General features: G+C 36.7%; 1 long non-coding RNA gene across 3 annotated transcripts in view; it reads right to left on the bottom strand.

The window, feature by feature from the left end:
- LOC125689205 (uncharacterized) overlaps nt 1–19646 on the bottom strand; it is a 52776-nt gene extending 33130 nt beyond the window's left edge. Inside the window, exon 1 of one of the 3 annotated variants that reach the window (XR_007375118.1) lies at nt 19620–19646. This is a non-coding gene — a long non-coding RNA (uncharacterized LOC125689205). The remainder of the gene's footprint in view (nt 1–19619) is intronic. The other 2 variants (XR_007375116.1, XR_007375117.1) reach the window with 2 other exon arrangements.
- Between the last annotated feature and the right edge of the window lie 988 nt (nt 19647–20634).

Here is a 20634-nt window from a genome sequence, read left to right as displayed (position 1 = left end):
TGCAAAAAAGATGCATCTCTGAAGTATGATTAAAAATGCAATGATGGAAGGAGGGAAAAGAATGGTTCTGTACCTCTGAATTTTAGAAATTAATGTGATAATATATTCTCAAAGCTATATTTGACCCAATTCTGCTCTGAAATCCCCTCAGTCAAAACTCTCATTGGCATTCATCTATGGCTGCAATGTCACAGTGCCTGCAAGGACAAAAGATCGGTGTTAATCAATTATCAAGCTCAACTCATCTGATCCTGGGAGAATCTGGAACGGGCTGCCCAGGGAGGTTGTGGATGCCCCGTCCTTGGACGTGTTTAAGACCAGGTTGGACGGGGTCCTGGGCAACCTGATCTGAATGTGTATGTTTGGTGGCCCTGCCAGGTGGGGGGGTTGGAACTACATGATCCTTGGGGTCCCTTCCAACCCGGGTGATTCTGTGATTCTGTGATTCTGTGTGATTCTGTGAATCCTGAGGAACAGGAGCATCAGTAATCTATCCGGGCCTGAAAAACAGAGCCTCCTGTTGTGTGCCTGCTGGAGGGATACGTGTGGTGCAGGTAAAGATGGGCAGGAAAAACCAAATCCTATCCTGAAGACGCATAGAGACACAGAAGGAACAACCACTCTGCCAACAGAGTCCAAGACAAGAATCTCACAATAAGCTGTTCAACATAAAGGGAAAGGATCTTCTTTACTATGCGTTTTTAAGTCTGTTACATTACACAGGTCGTCCAGATGACTTGTCAGCAATACTTTGCCTCATCTCCTTTCCAATTAGAAATCCCAAGGGCAGTTAAATTTGACAGACCACAAATATTTCACAGGAATCAGTACAGTTTCAGGAAGCTCAGTCTGTTTTTGTGATGGGAAAATTCTCAACTGAAATCTCCATTTTTGAAGTATCTGTATTAAACAGCTTCACAATTTATTAAATTCACATCACTGAAAGAGGCAAAGCAACTTCCTCACTTACATACTGCATAAGCAGAAAGCACTTAATTAATAGGATTAATTAACTGCATTTTAAACAGGGATGTTAAGCTTCAGTAAGTCTCCGTGCCCACTCCAGCATTGTTACTGTGCCTGCTTAAGCATCAATTCTGGTCCACCATTTCCTAGAGCCCAAAAAATTAAACCTGTCACCAAGAACACAGGCAATCCAGTGATGAGAGCACCTTGTCAGGCCCTGCCTCTCTCTACTAAGTGAACTAAAACCAAAGGAGTGGTTTTCTGGACTATTAAGACAACTCCATTGTTCCTGAATTATACGTTTATATATGTTATATATATTTTACATATTTATACACAATGGAAAATATATATTTATTTTGTCCCAAGGAGAGGAATGAGGATGAGCTTACAGACTAAATATCTGAAGCTCTTTTCAGTAAGACATAGATGGTCCTATTCCTGATTCAGGGAGAGTAGGACTTGAACAGGCAAGGCTGTGAATCCCAGCCACTGAACTCAAAATCTTGGTACCTAAGACCTAGGAAAGGGCAAGTCCTAGGCCAGGCTCATGTATCCTACTGGATAGTTTAAATGATACACATACACCCTCCAACTCCATTGATTTGGGGTGTTTTGTATTTTATTTTTAGCTGTCCAATTTTGTAGGCATCAATCCCAGCTACATTGTCTACTAGAAAATGATATCGATATGAATAGAGGAGAAGATTGTCACTCTACAATAAACATTTCTTACATAACTGATCATTTGGAAAACTTAAAAAGCCAAAGAACAACTTAAATTTTAAGATAATAAGGATGTCTTTGGATGAGATTTGGATATGAATGTTATGTTGTTGTCAGTAACAAACACTTAATTCCTTCAGACTGACTTCCTTACAGGATATTAATTTTAAAAAATAATTGTGCAATGATTTGGAAAACAGATAAACATATTGTTAGCTTGGCCTTATGCAAGTCACTTCATTTTCCATCTTAAAAAAAAAAAAAAGTGTCTGATACTGCCTTTCCAGTTCATTTCCTTAATTTAGGAGGAGTTTTTACAGTAAAGGAACTGTTTCTCAGCCTTAGTACAGACCATACCAAGTCCAATGAAGTCTTTTGCTAGTTTAGGATTTCATTATTTGTATTCTAAGAGAAAGAATTATTTGGGGTTAGTAAAGATCCCTGGGCAAAATGAAGTATATTAAAAACAATCTCAGAAAAAAGAAACCACACAGTGGAAGTGCTTAACCTCAGTGACAGAAAGACTATGCGTGCCTAAAAGGGCTGCATATTAACTTATTTTTATTATGCCTTTATCTAAAAGTGGATCAAGTTTTACAGAACTGATAAGATTTTAAAGCAATTGCACTACAAACCTTTGAACTGTAAGGAAAACTTTAAAGATATTGCCCCTGCAGAGCAGACTGAAGCATCTTTCTTCCATTCACAAGAATGTTGCATATATACCACATTCAATTCTTAACACTAGGTTCAAAACATTGGAATTAATAAGACATCAAGCTGGCTGTAGTTAAATAATCAATTTATCAGCAATTCCAACACAAACTTCGGTGCTTTGTTTTTTTTTTTTTTTTTTTTTGTTTATTGAAATAGCCGATCTGAAATAACAAGCTGATTGGCGTTCTATCTCCACTATCTGCATAGTCATTTCCAGTCAATTCCTAATCAGTGACATAACACATAACAGAGTTTGTTTAGGCATCCATCATCACAAAGTTTAACTGTTTTTATATATTTTTGAGAAGATTTTTGAGATGGCTCATTGTCAAACCCACATCTTAAGAACAAGACAGTTCACACACCACTGTGCACAGCGTGGTTAAGAGATTTATGGCGTTCATTTAAAATAAAAATGCATCTTTTGCTTACTTTCCCTTTGTCCAACCAAAACACTCCAGTTTTGAACAGACACTTTACTACAAGTGAGTATAGAACCTCCATCTCCAAAGGACAATACAGAACAGAATGAACAACTCCAGGTAAAAAGAAAAAATCCTATTCTCAACTGAGAATGAAGTTCTCTATCCTGGATATTCTTTCAACTGGTCTAGAATCAATCATGATCATGGTGTATGGTTCAACTAGTCCCTTTTTATTAGATGTACATTTAGGATAATTCCATTACTGACAATCACTTTTCTCCAGTTTTGGTTTAGTGATATCAACCACACATTCCAGGAAATAATATTTCCAATTCTGGAAAAAAAATGTTTATAGTTATAAAAGTACATTGCTTCTCTAGAGATTAATGTGTAGGGGGTTGCCAGACTAGCATCAGTCTGAAATTTGATTAATAATATACACAGCAGTGTGCCCCATAAATTAACCAAGGCTGCATTATCACATTGACTATAGTCTGAAAAATATTATACTGAGACTACTAGTAGCAGAGATGAAAAACACAACATCAGAAGTTTCATTCTTGCACAGATGGAATAACTATTTACTGCTATTAGCTCGTGTTACTGCTAGGTTCCTTAAATTCATGCAAAGCAAATAGACCTTTCTGACTTTGACACTGAATAGAAAATTACGTCAAAGTATTTGGTGTAATTCAAATTTTTATGTCAAAGGCTGCAGAGTTTTGGAATAGAAAAAGTCTTTGCCACTACTCAAATGCAGTGAAGATAGGAGATAAGAAAATTTCACGAGCTTTCCTCCTCTATCTTCATCTAAACCAGTTCATTAATTATAACTTCTAAACTTTTAAATAGTTTGACAATAAATTAAACATGCAGTTAAACTCCTCCCTTCCAAGAAAATCTAATTTCAGTACAAGTCCTACAAATACTCACTTCTTTTTCTCAATGCCTGCAGTTTGTCTCAGCACTCAGGAGAGCTATGCAGTGCTATCATGAAAGAATAAATCTCCTTTTCCTCAGTTTATTACCATTATAACTAATTCCTTATATCAGCTGTCCAATGTGAAATATAAGTCTCTATAGTGAGTTTGTTCCACAGGAAGAAGAGGGCTAGAAAATTAATATAGTCTTCAATTAAACAAACAAATGAACAAACATAAACCACAAGCAGAAGTGCCTAAACCAGGGAAGAACACTTTATTACAAGAGCAGCAACATTTGAAATCAGCCCCTCAGAGTTTTGATCATAAGCCTAAAGAACATAGAGAAATGTTTTATACAGCAAGTTAATCTACAAGTTTGCCTTACAAAATGTAATATTATCTTCCAGACGATAGTCAGATGCTGCTACATTTATGATAAAAAAAAAAAACTTTGTTTTTAATGTTACCTGTAACACGCATAGAGGTTGAAGATCACGCAGATGGAAGAACTTTTCAGGTACCTTTGAGATAACAAAGGTTGCTTTTGAGAAAAGCATACCAGACGCACTAAAGTGTTAAAAAGAGACTGATTGTAACAATTGTTTCAATTTGTAGAATAATCTCCAAGTATTGGGTCAACTAATTTTGGCTAAAAAAGGTGGGAAAGCTGCATGGCCAACAACATCAGACCTAGTTTTCCCTTCCATCCTAGCTCCTATTCCACCTACAAGCTTCACAGCCCAAGTAAATCCAGCTAGCCCAAAGCTAGAAACTACGTTTTACCAAATCACTGTTTTGTTGTTCCCCTAACAACATAATCTGCATGTGGATCCCTGAGGCACCTGAAACTGCAAAGTATGGCCCAGAGATCTTTGCATAATAAAGGCACAGGGGAAAAAGAGTGATAAAAATGGATTTTTCTGCTGAAAAAAATAATTAAAGAGAAGGATAAGAAGTCATTTGAAGGAAAGAATGAGACTGATAGGCTAGGAATTAGTTACAAGGATGTTAGTGGCAAAGGTTGTATAAAGGCTTCTATATTGACATCTGAAGTAAAATTGGCAAGTTAAAGGAACAGCACATTACAACTGCTTAATTAGTTAAGATTACTGGATCTTTTTAGTCACAATTGGGTATTTTAAGTTCAGTTGTTTCCAAATGACAATATTGGTAAGGAGGAGATAGATCTCTATGCTCTTGTCTCATTCAATTAAAAGAGAATGACAGCAGGGACTGATATAAACCTTCTCTCACAGATTAAAATTAACATGATTGAAATAATCTAACTTTCCTAAAGTGATATTTTGCTTTAAGTTCTTAATTTAAAGAAGGACCTTCAAAATTGAAGAGGTTGAGGTTGGTTTATGCGTGCACGTGCGCATGCATGCGTGTTACTTATAAGAAAAAAAGCAAAGCACTTTCAAGTTTGAGATAGTTCAAGATCTTAAACAAAATTAATATGCTTAAGTGCTTTTTCTTTCTAAGAAAAATCCTTTTGGTCATCTACTTTTCTTCAGCTACCCTTGAACCATTAACAGTTTCATTCTTCATGTATTATTCAAAGACTATTATACAGCTCCACATCTAAAAGCTTACGAACATTTTTCATATCTCAGACACTTGGTTGTCAGAAACACAACCCTCCACAGGGAATCACCAATTAGAGGGTGGTACCCACACGAGATGCTAATAAGTCCATTAACATTTTGTATTTTAATGAGTGATCTGTAGAAAAATAGAAAACCGCTAACGAAATCTGTGAAGCAGAGAGTGGTGAAACAGTAAATAATTATAATGAGAGGTCGGTCACACTCCACCATCTGAATCTCCCAAAGAGCATTACGCAGCTCTCTGCGGGTCAGGCAAGAGCCCCAGCCTGCACCCTCGACCTCTCATTAGGCTCTATAATTCCTGCTTAGCACACACTAGTGCAACTGAAGTGACACAGCTTGCCTTCAGCCAGAGCCAGGAGTAGGCTGTGAAAGGCTGGATGTCCTCTCAGTTCCAGCTCTTTAAAAGGGGGTTTAAACACTGACAAACTTGAAGAAATCTTTTTGAAAATATACCATAGACCTACAGACAAAAGGAATCTCACAAAGCTCTGGACCACACAGCACAACACTATGCCCAGAATGACAATGAATTTTGGAATGTGTGAACAGAAATATAAGATAATACATAGGAGCAGGATTGCAGTTTAACCTCAGCATATAGTAACAGTGAAGTGAAATCAAAAGCATCTCAGCAAGCTTTCTTGAATGCTAAAGAAACATGAAGTTTGTTTCAAAAAAGAACCACATGCAGTGATGTAAGAAATGAAGAAGAAAAAAGTTCTAACTTTCCCTCCTTTAAACGCAGAGTCACTTCTAAGAAAGGGGAGAGTGCAGGGGAAAGCCAGCTCACAAAAGCGGCCACAAAAGCAAGGGAGGTGTGTCAGGGAAATGCTAGGGGCAAAAGAGCATTACCTTGCAAATAAACCAAGAGCCAAAAAGTGCAACACTCAAAACAGATGCAAGGAATGCATTTTACTGGCAATAGTGATGCCTATGGACAGGGACTTCACCAGGAAAGTGATGGATGTTGCTCTTCCATAGCTGAACATGAGCTGGGTGCTCCTCTGGTCAACATGCAACCCATGGGTTGGACATGCCTGGACTAAAGCATGTGCCCCAGCACAGTTTGCCCACGTCCTTCCACTGGGCCATCATGGCAGTGGCTCTGTGCTGTCCAGTGGCCAGGCCTAAGAGCACACCCACCCAGTAGTGTCCTATTAACCCTATCTGAGCTGAAACCAGGACACAGGGAGGGTGCAGAGCAATGCCAAATTCAAGTTATGACAAACAATTTAGTGTATTTTGATACAATTGCATGTCTAAATACATTCCTGCAAACAGTGAAAAGCATGCAGTTGTGCTTTCCATTCTGATAAAGAATTTGAGAATAGATTTTTGCTAGGAAAAAAATTCAGAATTTCTGGGGTTTGTGATACTATTTTCAATCAATGTAAACAAATTACCAACATATTTTAAAACTGAATGTGTAGAGTTATAATCAGACATTCAACTTAAAAATTTGATCATATCTCTTTCAGAAGCTTGTCTAACCATAGAAAAAGTTCTTCACAATCACACCTTATTAATATCATCATTTTTTGACAGAATGTAGATTTGTGAAGTTATTTTCAAAGGTGCAGTACAGAAGAATAAACTGCATCAAAAATCTAATGAACGCCTTGAGACCTCACTAAGAATTGGAGCCATTACTATCATACCAAGGATTAATACATTAATTTCACAAAAACAAGGTCAAATATTCCACTTGTTTTGCAATTTTGTTCTTCACTTTGTTGTAGTAAAAAACATTATTTTAATCTTTGGGGTTTTTTTGCTTATATGTATTAACTATATATTTTATGACGACTTCTACAAAGTAATGCCTCCTGTTTTATTATGGTGGCCCACAGTAACAGAAGCAGATGGTGATATGGCAGCAGTCTGAACCTTACAATCAATATTCATAATTTTGTTTCTCTGTGACAGATGGCTGCAGAGAGGCAGTCTGACAAAATGGCATCTGACATAGAAGTGCATATGAAGTAAAAGGCATGGGACTGAATTCATCCGGAGCTGCCCTACAGACAGGAAGGACAGGGCCTATGAAGTGTGCACAGCACAGGTCTCCTGCTTGGAAGCAGCGACTCTGCAAAGTATCTTATTCTCCTACTGCTCAGGGTGCCTGGTCCCAGCAGCCACCTTGGATGTCACGCCTCCCTGAAAGCCTGTCGTGCACAGAAATAACTCTTGGGCTCATTGCACTTTGGAAGACAGTACAGAAAAGGCAGAACAGCCACCAGAACCTCCTTCTGCTACAGGACTTTACAACTGTATGAGAACACCTGTTGATTAAACCTGCATGGCAACTTTCTAAATGTCCCTATGTTGCATGTGTCTATATATATATATAGATAAATAGATATGTCACATCTATATAAGTACAACTATCCTTTTAGTTTCTGTAACAGTAGTAATTACACCAGTCTCAATAACATGTTTCTGAAATTACTCAGCTGATTCAATTTTCGGTACAGCACAATATTTTCAGTTCTGGCCTTCGCAAACAATCCTGCCTTTAAGTTGCATAAAAATGCATGCACTTCCTGTATGTGAGAATTAAATTTTCACAATAAGTACATAAAAAAAATATTGAATCTAATCTTGCAAAGTATCATTCTTTTCCTTGTTTCTCATGAATGAAATTAAAAGCAGAACATTATCATTTGCTGTTTTAAAGTACATTAGTGCAGCTATATTCAGCACTGTAGTGCAACATACAAAGTACATGATACCAAGTGCACACAGTTACTTCTATGTCATCTAAAAAATAATTAAACACAATTCTTGTCACTGAGGGAGACTTTTGACAGATATGCTTATGTATCAAAAACCAAAAGAACACAACCAGACTTACAAGAATTGATGGTCTTTTGGCATGGTCTTTAATATAATGACTAGCTCTTCTAGGTTAAATGCAAATATGACATGCAGAAATTTATAAAATAAATTACTGCTGAAGTGAGTTTCTGTGAACACACTATATATTAACTTTTTAACAAACTAAGATTTTACAATTTTTCAGAGAGAGCACAGTAGACACACATCCATAAAAGCATTAAGATGGTATTAATATTTCTTCTGTCTCATGGATCTTATAAATGAGGGAGAATACATTAAGGAAAAGACTCCTAGCAAGCAAAGATTATTTGAATTTCACTGAGTGGAAAGATATCAGGAGTTGTATGCTTCAAGCATAGTATAGTTCTATTCCCTGAAAAAAAAAAAAATTGCTCATAATAAAAATAAGTAAAATAATTTTAAAGGATTAATAAAAGATCTAAGTTGGAATAATAGAATCTATTTGTTTCAATATGACCCACAACAAAAACCCTTAATGATTTTTCAATGCCCAATGCAGTCCTGCTGCCCTAATCTTTCCATTATGCTAGAACATAAGTTCCTAAAAAAAAAAAAAAAAAAAGCTCCCACCAAACATGCAGAAGACTGTTTCTCACATAAATTGTAAAAGGCAAGACTTCCAATATCATTTTGCCAGTTCCTATTTAAACAACTTATTTTTTGTCGCTGCTGCTGCTTTCCCCATTGCCCCCATGCTGTTGTATTTTGAAAGAACTGATTTATTTTTTTTTCCCCTCTTTTTTACTGTATTACAGTCACATCTATTTCTCAGTGAGAAGAAAAAATATAATAAAACTAGTTTTGCCCTTTATAATTCTGATTTCTTAGAAACAGAACAAAGAGAACTCTGCCCCTCAGTGAAATCTTGGCTCCTCCTGAGAGAAAACCTAAAACCACTATTTTTCATATTGCATTCAACAATTCCAACTTAACAAAAAACATTAGATTTGCAGTAACCCAGGTTCTCTATTGCATAATAGAGACTCCTTACAAAGCATTTGCAAACTGCTTACCAACTATCTACCCAGTAACCATGCATTTGATTTAGCTCCTAGGATCGCACAGAATGGACAGTTGGCATTGGTTGGCGCCATCTCTGGTTGAAGTCTTGCAATAATCTACAAACAGGAATTTGAAGCGGAAGTGCCATAGCTATATCAAATTAAGCACTATCTCTAAAGTTGAAAAGAGGTAATTTCCTACTACAAAATAAGCGTGAGAAGGAATTTATTACAGAGAAGAGATTCAGGAAGAGATCTCTTCTCATGTCCAGTGCCAGCTGTAACCATAAGCATCACACACACACACAAAAATATAGCATTAGTTCTAGCACAGCACTGTGAGAGACACAGAATAAAGCAGAGCATCTTGGAAATTTTAGAAAAAGTGAAGGTAGGTCTCTGCTGAAAGCAACCAGTATTTTCTGAGTGCACTTTTTTTTTTTTAAATGAACACAGGAAAAAACACAAGACTTGTTAGCTGAAGTTCATGCTTGCCCTCAAGTTTTAGAAGATACACAACAGCTTTGAAATGGAGGCTTTTAATGTGTCTACTTAAGTGTATCAGTCAGTCCTTTCAGTTCTATTCACAATCCAAACCTGCTGAGACTCCATATTTTTTACTAACCTACTCTCATATATACCTTGCTCTTTTGATGGCCACATCCTGTTCTTTACAGCTGATTTTAGTTTGGCACCAATGTAAGCATTTGCTTTTCTTCAAGAGACATGAGGAAGAAAAAGTATACCGACATATTTAAAAATTCCCCAATACCATTATATCTACAAGTATATAAGAATAGGTAGCATGAATCATGATCTCTGTGAGACACCACAATTATCTCAAAAAAAAAAAAAAACCATCAGTTTGTAGACTTCTGTTTAGCAGCTTTCCATTAAGTAATTCTTTACAGAGCAGTACAGACAAACTTTTTCTGAAACTACCAGCATCAGTCAGAAACTGGGGGTAGAAAAGAACATAAGGAGCACCAATCAGTAGACACTTAGCTGCAGCTGTGAGTGCAAAGGCTAAATAGAAGTGAGACAGAACAACACATGATACAGTGCAAAGCTAGAAGAGCACTGGTGGATCCACTGACATAAACAATCAAAAAAACAAAAACTGACACATCACAGTTACGTCAAGACAGTGGACTTACCTACTGATAGGTGTCAGCTCACAGAAGGAATAGACAAGAACAGAGGAGTTATATTGTACTACCCATCTCATTACCTATTCATGCAAGCAGGGAGCAGAAGCAAAAAACAACAAAAAACCCAACAAACAACAATCAAAAAACCCACCACCACTCAGCCCCAAACTTTAATCAAAATAATCTTCCACAGAACTATTCTCCCTCTCACAGATGTTACTGCCTTACTGCCCTTCCAAGCTAGAGTCCTCTTCCCTGTTCTGCAGCTAAGTTTTCAGTTCACATTCTGCAGTCACAGATGCAAGTATTACATGTTACAGGTATACACAGGTATTGGGAATTTAGCTTTTAGATCAATACATTGGTATCTGGAGGATCCATGTTCAGCTCAATCTGAGACAAACCTGTTTGGTTACTGACATTCCCTTGAAGAAAGGCATAAAAGTCTCAAAACTATCCAGAGCTATAAAGCTCTGTATACCTGTGCTCACAAATGCTGCCATTCACCCTGATAGGAAATGCCCAAAGTTCTCACCTTAAAAGGCAATTTCAGATTTGTTGCAAGCTTTGTTTTCTATTAGAAACTTCACAGATTTACTTTGCTAATAACTTCATTACAGCACACCTGAGCAGGATAATTAACAACCTCTCTAGTCTCCCTCAGCTAGATTAGCAATCATCAGTGAAAGAAAGTCATCGCACATCAAAGAGATTACAGACTTCTCCCTCAAGAGAACACTATTAATACCCAGCAACTGATGATGAGGTGTGCGTTGTGCAGAATGATGTCCTTGGAATGTGTAAATGCACATCTGCTGTGGAAAATTTTTGCTATTGTTAAACAATGCTAAATATTCAGCAAAATGCAAACAAGATATTGTTGTGCTTTGCCTATTTTCTTCAAACAAGCAAGAGAGGAATTTTAAGCAAACAATATCTTGTGTCCACTATAAACTAGTTCTATCATCCCTGTTGCTCCTATAGCCTAATTTCTATCAAAACAGAGAAAATGACCCAGCTACTCATAATTTACATATTTACAGAAAAAGGAAAGTTAGAAATCAGGCATGTTTGCCTGTAGCCCACAATCTGGTGCTACTGCAAAATACTATGACAAAATAATCTGGTGCTAAGTGATCCACATTGTGCTGAGAGTTTAAACTCTTTTCCCCCTGAAGAAGCCTGTCATGTCTACCTGATTCTGGAAAATATATTCTACCCCTTGAACATTCCTGCTGTTCGGCAACCCTTGGAAGGAGCTAGTTCTTGGATAAATTCTGTCCACAGACGGCCTGAAAGTAGTCAAAATAAAACTGTCTTCTCCAAGAAAGTAGAAATCTGAACTTTCGGGAAGGTAGCCTTGAGAACAAAGGCTTGTTTGCACTACATCTGATGCACTCCATTTTCACATCAGCATTCAAAGGCATATTTGCATTTATGTCATACAAATCAGCTAAATGACTTTCTTGCTTTCATTGTGGCTTATTTTTCAAGTCTGTTCATGTAACTAACTTTTTATCATCATCCCTTTTCTGAATAGTGCAGAAGTACTAATGAAGAGCAGAAAGGGCCTCATCAGCTCCTGTGTTGACTCTATAGCTGCCACCTCCAGCCCCTGGAGCACCTTTGTCAGGTTCCACCATCTCCCCTGAAGGTTGGAGCTCAGAGCTAGGCTGGCCTGGTACTGCAGGTGGGTTGTGCTGCCCAAAGCACAGCACAGTCCTCCTGCCCACTACTGTTTCTGCCAAGCCTAGATGTTGTGTGGCACTGGGGTACATGGAGAAAAGTAAGATGCTGAGCACTCAAGAACAACTATAGAATCACAGAGGCAGTAGACTGGGGTTGAAGACAGGAAATATATTTTTAAGTAAGAAAATAGAGTAAATCAGGAGGAAAGAAAATTTTTTTCTACTTCAGGGAACAGTAGTATGAATCAGTGACGGTGCTAGATGACCAAAAAAGCCAGTATATTATCAGGTTATTGCCAAAGCAATGCAAAGACATGCCACTGATGCAAGATACGATGTCACCACTAAAATAGCACAGTAAACACTATTATAAAAATGCTGAGTAAATGCAAAACCATTATCAGTCCCTCACCAAATGGCTCCTTCACATAGGTTTCCATGCTTCAGGAGTATTTTCACTGTTTCAGAAAAATATACTTCCAACTTATTCTTTGTGAATATACTTGACATGCTCTCACATCAGCCAGCTTGCACTAGACAAAAAAAAATTAATAATGCATCCCACTTATTGAACCCCATGCTGAAATTACAATGGTGATGTAATATAAAATAAATAACTTCTGTTGCTACAGATTTCTGTTGCAAACAGGGTAACCCAACAGCAGGAATGCAAGAAGCGACAGCCAGCATACTGTATACTTGTAGAGATTTTGCCATTCCATTCCAGATTACCACCAATTTACAGTGCAGTCAGGAATAGACATGAGCTGAGAAATGAGGACTCTATTAATTAGCCTCAGTACTGAGATGAAATTCCATCTTCCAAGCCAGAAGGAACGTGTTTTCTCTCCTGAGGGTTGGAGCTTCTAATTTATGTTCTAAAAGCAAGTCACCTCCCATTAAACTTAAACATTAAGAAATTCTTCCCACTATTGCAAACAGACCAACTGTGTGATGGTCTGCTTTAAATATGCCTAGCCTGTAACGAGAAAATACTCACCTTATATTCAAATACAGAAGTCTAATAATTAGATATTGTGTGCACACTTTTTAAATAGGCAGAGATAAGAATAAGCGTTCTGTTAATTAAACTTTTATTTCTCTCCTTCTGAAACATGTGAGAATGTCAAATAAGCCATTATTAATTATCACACACTTCTAGTCATCTTTTAAATTTAGCATTTTGTCATCCTACTGAAGAACCCAGCACTACTATTGAGCATACTTCTTTAACTGGCTTTGCCAGGATGGCTATTCTTTTGGACCTCACCTATGCATGCTAAAAGATTAAAAGGTTAGTTGAGGCTACAACGGCCTTTAACTCTGAAAGCAAGAAACCCTGCAGTCGATGTATGTTTAGCGGAAAGCAAACATGTATGAAAGGGAACATTTTTAAAATATTCCCCTCTCAAATTAATGGGATAAAGGCTATTAAATATCACATCTGCTCCCCCCCCCCCCCCCCCCTTTTTTTTTGGTCAAACAAATAGAGCCAAATCACTGCACATACACCTCAACCTTTTCCTTTACCTGTATTTTCATTTCAGCTAATCCCATCTAGTCTCCATTGTAACATGCTACAGGAATACAATTTTCTATTTTTAGATAGCAAGTAATGGGGGGGGAACAACAAAAATTCATGGTATGGAGAAGGAAGGGAATCAAGTTGTTACTAGTCACCAATATTTTGAGAAATACATCCTTTAGTTTAGAATTCCATGGATTCCTAAATAATCCAAGAAATGGCAAAGTCTACATCATTGTCCCATTTTAAAAATGTTTTGCAATTCATAGAAGAAAATTTAATTAAGCATAGTAAAAATAATCTGTATTTTTTAAATACACGTGCCCTAGATATAAATGATAGCTTTATAGATGAAAATATTTAGAACAATGAATATACAACTGTACAGTGTGATCCACAAATGCACAACAATATACATGGTAAATTAAGTAGAAATTATCTGAGTTACTAAAAATCCACATGGTTCAATAATCTTAAACTTTGAAAAAATATATTTGTGCACAGTAACAGTTTTTAAACACCATACATCAAATCAGACAAGAATGTGACTAGATATAAGAATTAGAAATACAGTAAAAATGGAGCAATTCTGAAGGGAATGTAGCAGGATGCATCTTAGTTTCAAAAGAAAATTATTCAACCCCTTGCAATTATTACTATTCCCCATTTCCCTCGTACATATTCACATAACACATTTTGTGGTGCAATCTCAGCAGTGATGTATGTCTAAATTAAGCTCCAGTACGTTAAGCATGATGTGATGAGTTGATGATAATGCAAAAAAAAAAAAAAAAAAAAAAAAAAAATTCTTGCCAGGGTAGCCTGAAAGGTTGGGGTGAGGGGAGAAGGATGAAGTTTTCTTTTTCTCCCCATCATTACCGTGGATAGTAGTAATAGTAACAAAGGAAATAACCCAACCAACAAAAGAGTTAAAATATCACAATCATTCCTTCCACCCCCTACTCCCCCCTTCCCTCCTCCCCCCTCCATCTTGCTTTTAAAGATTGTGCTTGAAAAACAGATGCACTGTTTGTTTACAAGATCCTTACAAATAGCAGGGATCAAAAGTACAGAAAGGGTAAAACAATGTGATAGTCTGACATAAGGCAGAGTATTGCTGGGCTACACTGTGGGATTTAGGTAGCAAGACACTTTTCAGAACGTCACACAGTTAAGAATTCAAGGAGACAAAAGTCAAGAGATAAATGTTCCTGGCACCCATTACAATATTTTGTAGCAGCTCTGTTTAATTAAAATATAAATTACTTCATTACTAAAATTAGGAACACCTAAAGTATTTAGTAAGCCTTTCAACAGAATAAGAAGCATAAAACAGAAACCAATTACAAGAAGTTTGAAAGCAGACATTGCTTTAAATAGGGGATTACAGTTGTTTGATTTAGATGTGCACAAATTAAGTGCTGTAAGGAAAGAAGGCAAACAAGAAAGTTGATCCTTGAAAAGCAAGCTCTTTTTCTTGTTTATTTGTTCTCCATCAGCTACCCAAGAGGCAAAGTTCACTGATCTCCTTTAGTGGCGGAGGTGGTATTTTTGTGCAATTTCTTTTTCTGCTTGCACATAAGTATCATTGTTCCTATCAGAAGAGTAGGACTCAGGAGATAAATGATGAAGTGACAGTGGCTGAAGTTCAGAAACCCTTCAAAGAAGTTCCTCAAGTTTTTATCTTACCAACACTCACAGTTACATCAAAAAAAGCTCTCTGTCACATACACCTAAGTGGTTCAATGCACCTATTGCTGCATTTACAGCAACAATGTTTTCCAAATATTTCCCCTAGCAACTAGCTAGACTGCTGTTTCCAGCCAATCCTGCAATGGTTCCCAACATCTAGTCTCAGGACAAAGTGGCTATTAAACAGAGATGGCAAAGTGCTGGTCTAATCTGAGGCTAGAAACTTCAGTAATAATTATGACGAGTGATGATCAGCAACAACAAGCATAAAATGGAAGTATTCCTCATTTGTAATATATCAGACAGCCTAGAATTAATAGATTTCACTGCTTTCTACATCAGTTCTGAATTGCAAAGCCAAAAAGTGACAGAATACAATTGTTTGCTAAAACAAAAACCCAAGAGATTCTCCAAAGGTTTACTGAAGAACATTGTGGAATTAAGTGAAAAGCATGGTATTGCCATTACCCTGTATTCACCCCCCCCACTACTCCAGTGTATTTCTACCTTCTTCATACATCTTAAATTACCAAAATACAGGTAGTGTATCTACTTTCATAGGCTCTGAAGAACTCAGGAGAAAATAGTTTCTTCTGAGAACTTTGAGTTAGATTTCTTGATTAAATAGATTGGTACATGAAAGCTCATATGAAAATCAGTTTTGGAAAACAAACAAACAGCTCTTGTTATGATGAGGTAACCTGAATGCCACTCTGCAAACTGAATCTTTTTTCTGTGTTACACAGAAGGTGACCTTTTCAGCATTCTCTATGCGACTTTGCAGGCATTTAATCCCTTTTCCCAAAGGTTTGTCTGGTTATAATCAAGAAGGGAGATGACAAGCTAATCAACAAGCAAAATTTACCGGATCTATTCAGTGCCTTTACTTTTAATTCCAGCTCCATGCATATACCCAAAAAATAAAAACTGTTCTGAACAATACTCATTTAATTATGCACATTTGAGAGTGAGGATTTAAGTTTGCAAAAGACATGGTAATCACTCTAGCAGTAGTCTGTCAAGAGCTTCAGAACTCATAGTGATATGAAACCTTCATATGCAAGATGCGAGTTTTCAATTCCTATGGGCAACAGAAACATTCTCCAGTGTTTAAGGGACAAAATACATTTGCTTGGAATAATAAATTAAGAGTTGAAAAGAAAATGGAATTATCACATTAAGTGATTTTCCCTTTGGAAATGAGTACTAAACAACATTTAACTAGATACCATGCTGGTAGTCAGGTAAAGCTAAAATACTTCATTTAATATTGAAATGCATATTAATGCTAAACTTAAGGTTTTATTCTCTTAATAGAAGAGGAAAGAAAGGGGAAAAAAGCAATACAAAAACCACAACCAACAATCCATTCTTCTGTGCACATCCACATCAAAGTTTAGTTCTCATTTTTGGTTTCTTAGTAAAGCTGACTCTTATTATTTATTTCAGTTTTCTGCCTCATGTAGTTTTTCCTAATATTTTCATTCCAATAGTTAATCTTTCAACTGTATATAATTTTTAAAGTAAACAAATTATTTTTACTAGACCTTTCAGATCACCACATCTTATAAAGATAAGCAAGCCATATTGTAGTCCTGAGCAAGAACAATAAATCACTACAAACCTTTGCATTCTGTGAATTTTATATATTTCCTTCTTCCATCTATCTCTCCCCCCTTCCCAAGCAGAATATATAGTACACCCACAAGTGTTTGGTTGGCAACCAGAATACACCCATCAGTCTAACACAGCATAAAAATTCATATCTACCTTTCCCAGCAATTCCCAGCCTACAGCCATGAGTCATTTCCAAGAGACTGAACTGAATTTCTTGGTTAAGTTAAAAAAAAGAAATAAATAAAAAGATCCCAGGATGCCATTTTTCACAGGCCTTTTTTTTCCTCTTCAGTTCTATGTTCTCATACATTTGTTTCCAACTAAAACCATTAGACAGTAAGTTTGTTGAAAATATTATTTCCTTTGCCATAAGTTGCTCCACAACTGAATCTTTTTCTTTTCAACCCCACAGACTGAACAACCTCAGTTCTGTCCAGCTGAGAACTCCTCATTAATCTAAACATCATAGGTAGGCATAATTAAACATGAAAATAGCTCTGGCCATTTATTTCTCACAGTATAACAGTGAAAGTATTCAAAATTATATTTTTTTTAGCAAGAACACTGCAGAACATTTTGTCTGTCTAGACTTCTTAACCTGTCCTGCTTACTTTCACAGTTACCTCTGCAAAGTGGTTTCCAGGTAGTTTTATATTATATATAAAATAAGTTCACAATTTCAATCCAAGACATACATTAATGAAAACTGTTCTTTCCTTTTCAGAAATACTAGAAATACCACTCATTCACACCTAGTTGTGAAGAACTGATCTGGTAGTTTTAATTTCAAACTCAAATATTTTTCAAGAAATCTAATTAAGCTTCAGAAATAAATGCATCTAGGTATAAGAAAGGAACTGTAATGGCTGTTGGAAATTTTACAGTATTTTTTGTTTCCCACTCAAGTAATACACATACATAATATCTCTCACTACTACAAAATTATCTATACTGATCAATATCACAGAATGGCCAGGGTTGGAAGGGACCTCAAGGATCTTGAATCTCCAACCTCCCTGCAACATGCAGGGCCACCAACTTCCGCATTTAATACTAGACCAGGCTGCCCAGGGCCCCATCCCACCCGGCCTTGAACACCTCCAGGGATGGGGCATCCACAACCTCTCTGGGCACCCTGTTCCAGCACCTCATCACTACTTTATCTAAAGAACATCTGTGTTTCCCTACTAATTAGAAACAGAAATTCTAGTTTTGAATAACTTGGCTCAAGCACAAGCAAATAAAACAGGTACCAAACTTTATTTTCTAGCTACTTATCTAAAAAGCTCATTTGAATTCACTACTATCAATATTCAGTTTGTACTTAAATGAGAGTGCATTCAGGCCCCCAACACTTCTATACACATTTTTTTCCCCTACCCCAACCCCAAAACTAAAAATAAACAAACAAACAAAGTGTCTTTTCTGATTACTCATGAGACTGAATAATGAACTTCGTAGCAGAGACTTATTTTAAAAGTCTGGAGCACACCTATGTCATGACATATCCTCTTAAAATAAGTGCTTTTAATACATACTCTGAAACACATTTTACTGTAGCCTGTGTCCATATCCTTTCCTTGACATTGGATCCCTTGGAGTCAGCTACTTTCTTGCATTTTACCTCCACTCTCAGAGCCCCTGCCCTTGAAAGCTCAAGACAACTGCAGTCAGTGCATCAACGCCCTCAAAGCAATTAAGATTTATTAGCCACACTCAACATGTCCCACTCATTGGGTGCTATTAGTATTTCAAATATACTGCGTAGGGAAGATGAACAGAGGTGTCCTTTCCCTTATTTAATATTAAATACTTTTACAGTTGTACAATGAGGTAGCTAGTATGAAGAACACCAATAAACATTAATGCATGAGGCAGAGTCCTACCTGCCTTACCTATGATGATATTGGGGGTATTTCTTGATGCATTTATAATGCTTTCCTATTAAGTTCAATTCTTTTTGCTTAAGCAAGTAGTAAACATCAATTAAGCTCATTGTGACAAAACAGTTTTCCACAAGGTCACTTAAGCAGCCAGTAGCCCATTGGACACACTTTTGTGAATGCAAAATCAACCTGACCCACTTAACTGGGAATAGAAAAGTGTTATTAAATATAACCTGAAATAGTGCACAGGAAAGACTAGGTGAGATCACTATAACTTCATTAAGAGCTACACTATCATCTAGCATGATCAAACTTTGCCATAATAAGCAGACAGTATTTCTAGAGCCACCATCTTTACCTCCAGTGAAAGACACACCTGAAGGCAGATTGGAACAGTAGAGATACTTTTAAGACAAACTGGATTAAGAAACAAATTGAAAAGTTTGAAAGCATTTTCAAGATTGTTGAACACGATGATGAAGACAAAGTTTTATTTTCTTGTCACCTCCTGGGAGGAAGTACTGAGTAAGGATGTCTCTATATTCACAGAGAATAGCTACTGTTCACCATCACACCAAATTTGATGCCCTGCTGTTCTTTCTTTGGACTCCTAATCTCCTAGACTTCTTAAGAAAAGAAAAAGTCTATTGATTGCCTTCAGGAGAAAACGAAGCAGTAGAACACTATAACATAATGGAAAGCACAGCAATAACAGCAGGGCAGCAAATCCTAGGCAGCAGCAAGTAGGGATATACTCAAACACAGCAGCCATAGAACCAACCAACCAACCAACCAACCAACCAACCAACCAACCAACCAACCCTACTTACCCTTAGAAGGTCTCAGGTAGGCAGAGATCATCAGCAAGATAGCCTTGTTTTTACCTGCAAACCCTTAAATGAGGACTGGGAAGGGGTGGATCCTGGCTCCACCCCTTCTATCAGTCAGGTACACTGCATGCACCTGAGCTCCCCTGAATTGTCCCTGTCTTCCCACCAGGTGCTCAATCACTGTTTCAGGCTTGTAGCATTTTGACTACAAGCTGTCTTCTATCTACAGGTAGTTAACAAACATTAAATTATTGCAGCAAAAGACCATTCAACAGAAGTACAGAATTATGAAATCTGCTTATCATCTCAAGAAAGTTCAATATCTCAAGGATCAGAAGAAGCATCACAAAGTTAGATAGGAGCTAAATCAGAAAAGAGAAGCAAATGTAAATCATTTTTTTCCATCTGTTCGCAATCCCAAGGATACAAAAGACAGAAAAAGGTATCAAATAACAATTAATTCTCTCTCTAATTTCAGGAAAGGGCTGTCACATTCAACAATTAAACCTGGTTCTATATCACCTATTCTAGCAGGAGTAAATAAGAAAATTAATAGCTACATTTTCATCGTAATGTATTGTGTAACTAGGTTGGCAGAAATCCAAACAGACATTCAATAAAATTTTTTATTAGCTGGGATTTTTTAAATAAATAATGCAATAAAACTGTAAATTATTTACAGCAATAAAGTACAATTTGAAAACAGACTGGTTTAAACTTTTGCTCTCCAACTTAGCTTGGAGGAGAATTAGAAATAAATACAAGCAGATCTTGTGAAGATATGTTGGCATTAATAAAAATTTAAGAAATGGTCTTCTCAGTAAATGCAAGCCTATCTCCCTCTTTCCTATTTTTTTTTTTTTTAATTTAATTATTTTTTAACGATGAAATGACAAAGATTACAGAATATAGACAGTGTGCTCCACATATTGGCACTCATAGTCTTAAGAATACAAATTTCCTGGTGGGACTTCAGTTTATTAAGTTCTAAAGGTAGAAAAAGGGCAAGAAATAA

This window comes from Lagopus muta, chromosome 2 (genome assembly GCF_023343835.1).
Source record: "Lagopus muta isolate bLagMut1 chromosome 2, bLagMut1 primary, whole genome shotgun sequence".
In the NCBI taxonomy this organism is placed as follows: Eukaryota; Metazoa; Chordata; class Aves; order Galliformes; family Phasianidae; genus Lagopus; species Lagopus muta.
Note: the sequence above shows the minus strand (reverse complement) of the source record. Positions and strands in the feature narration are given on the sequence as shown.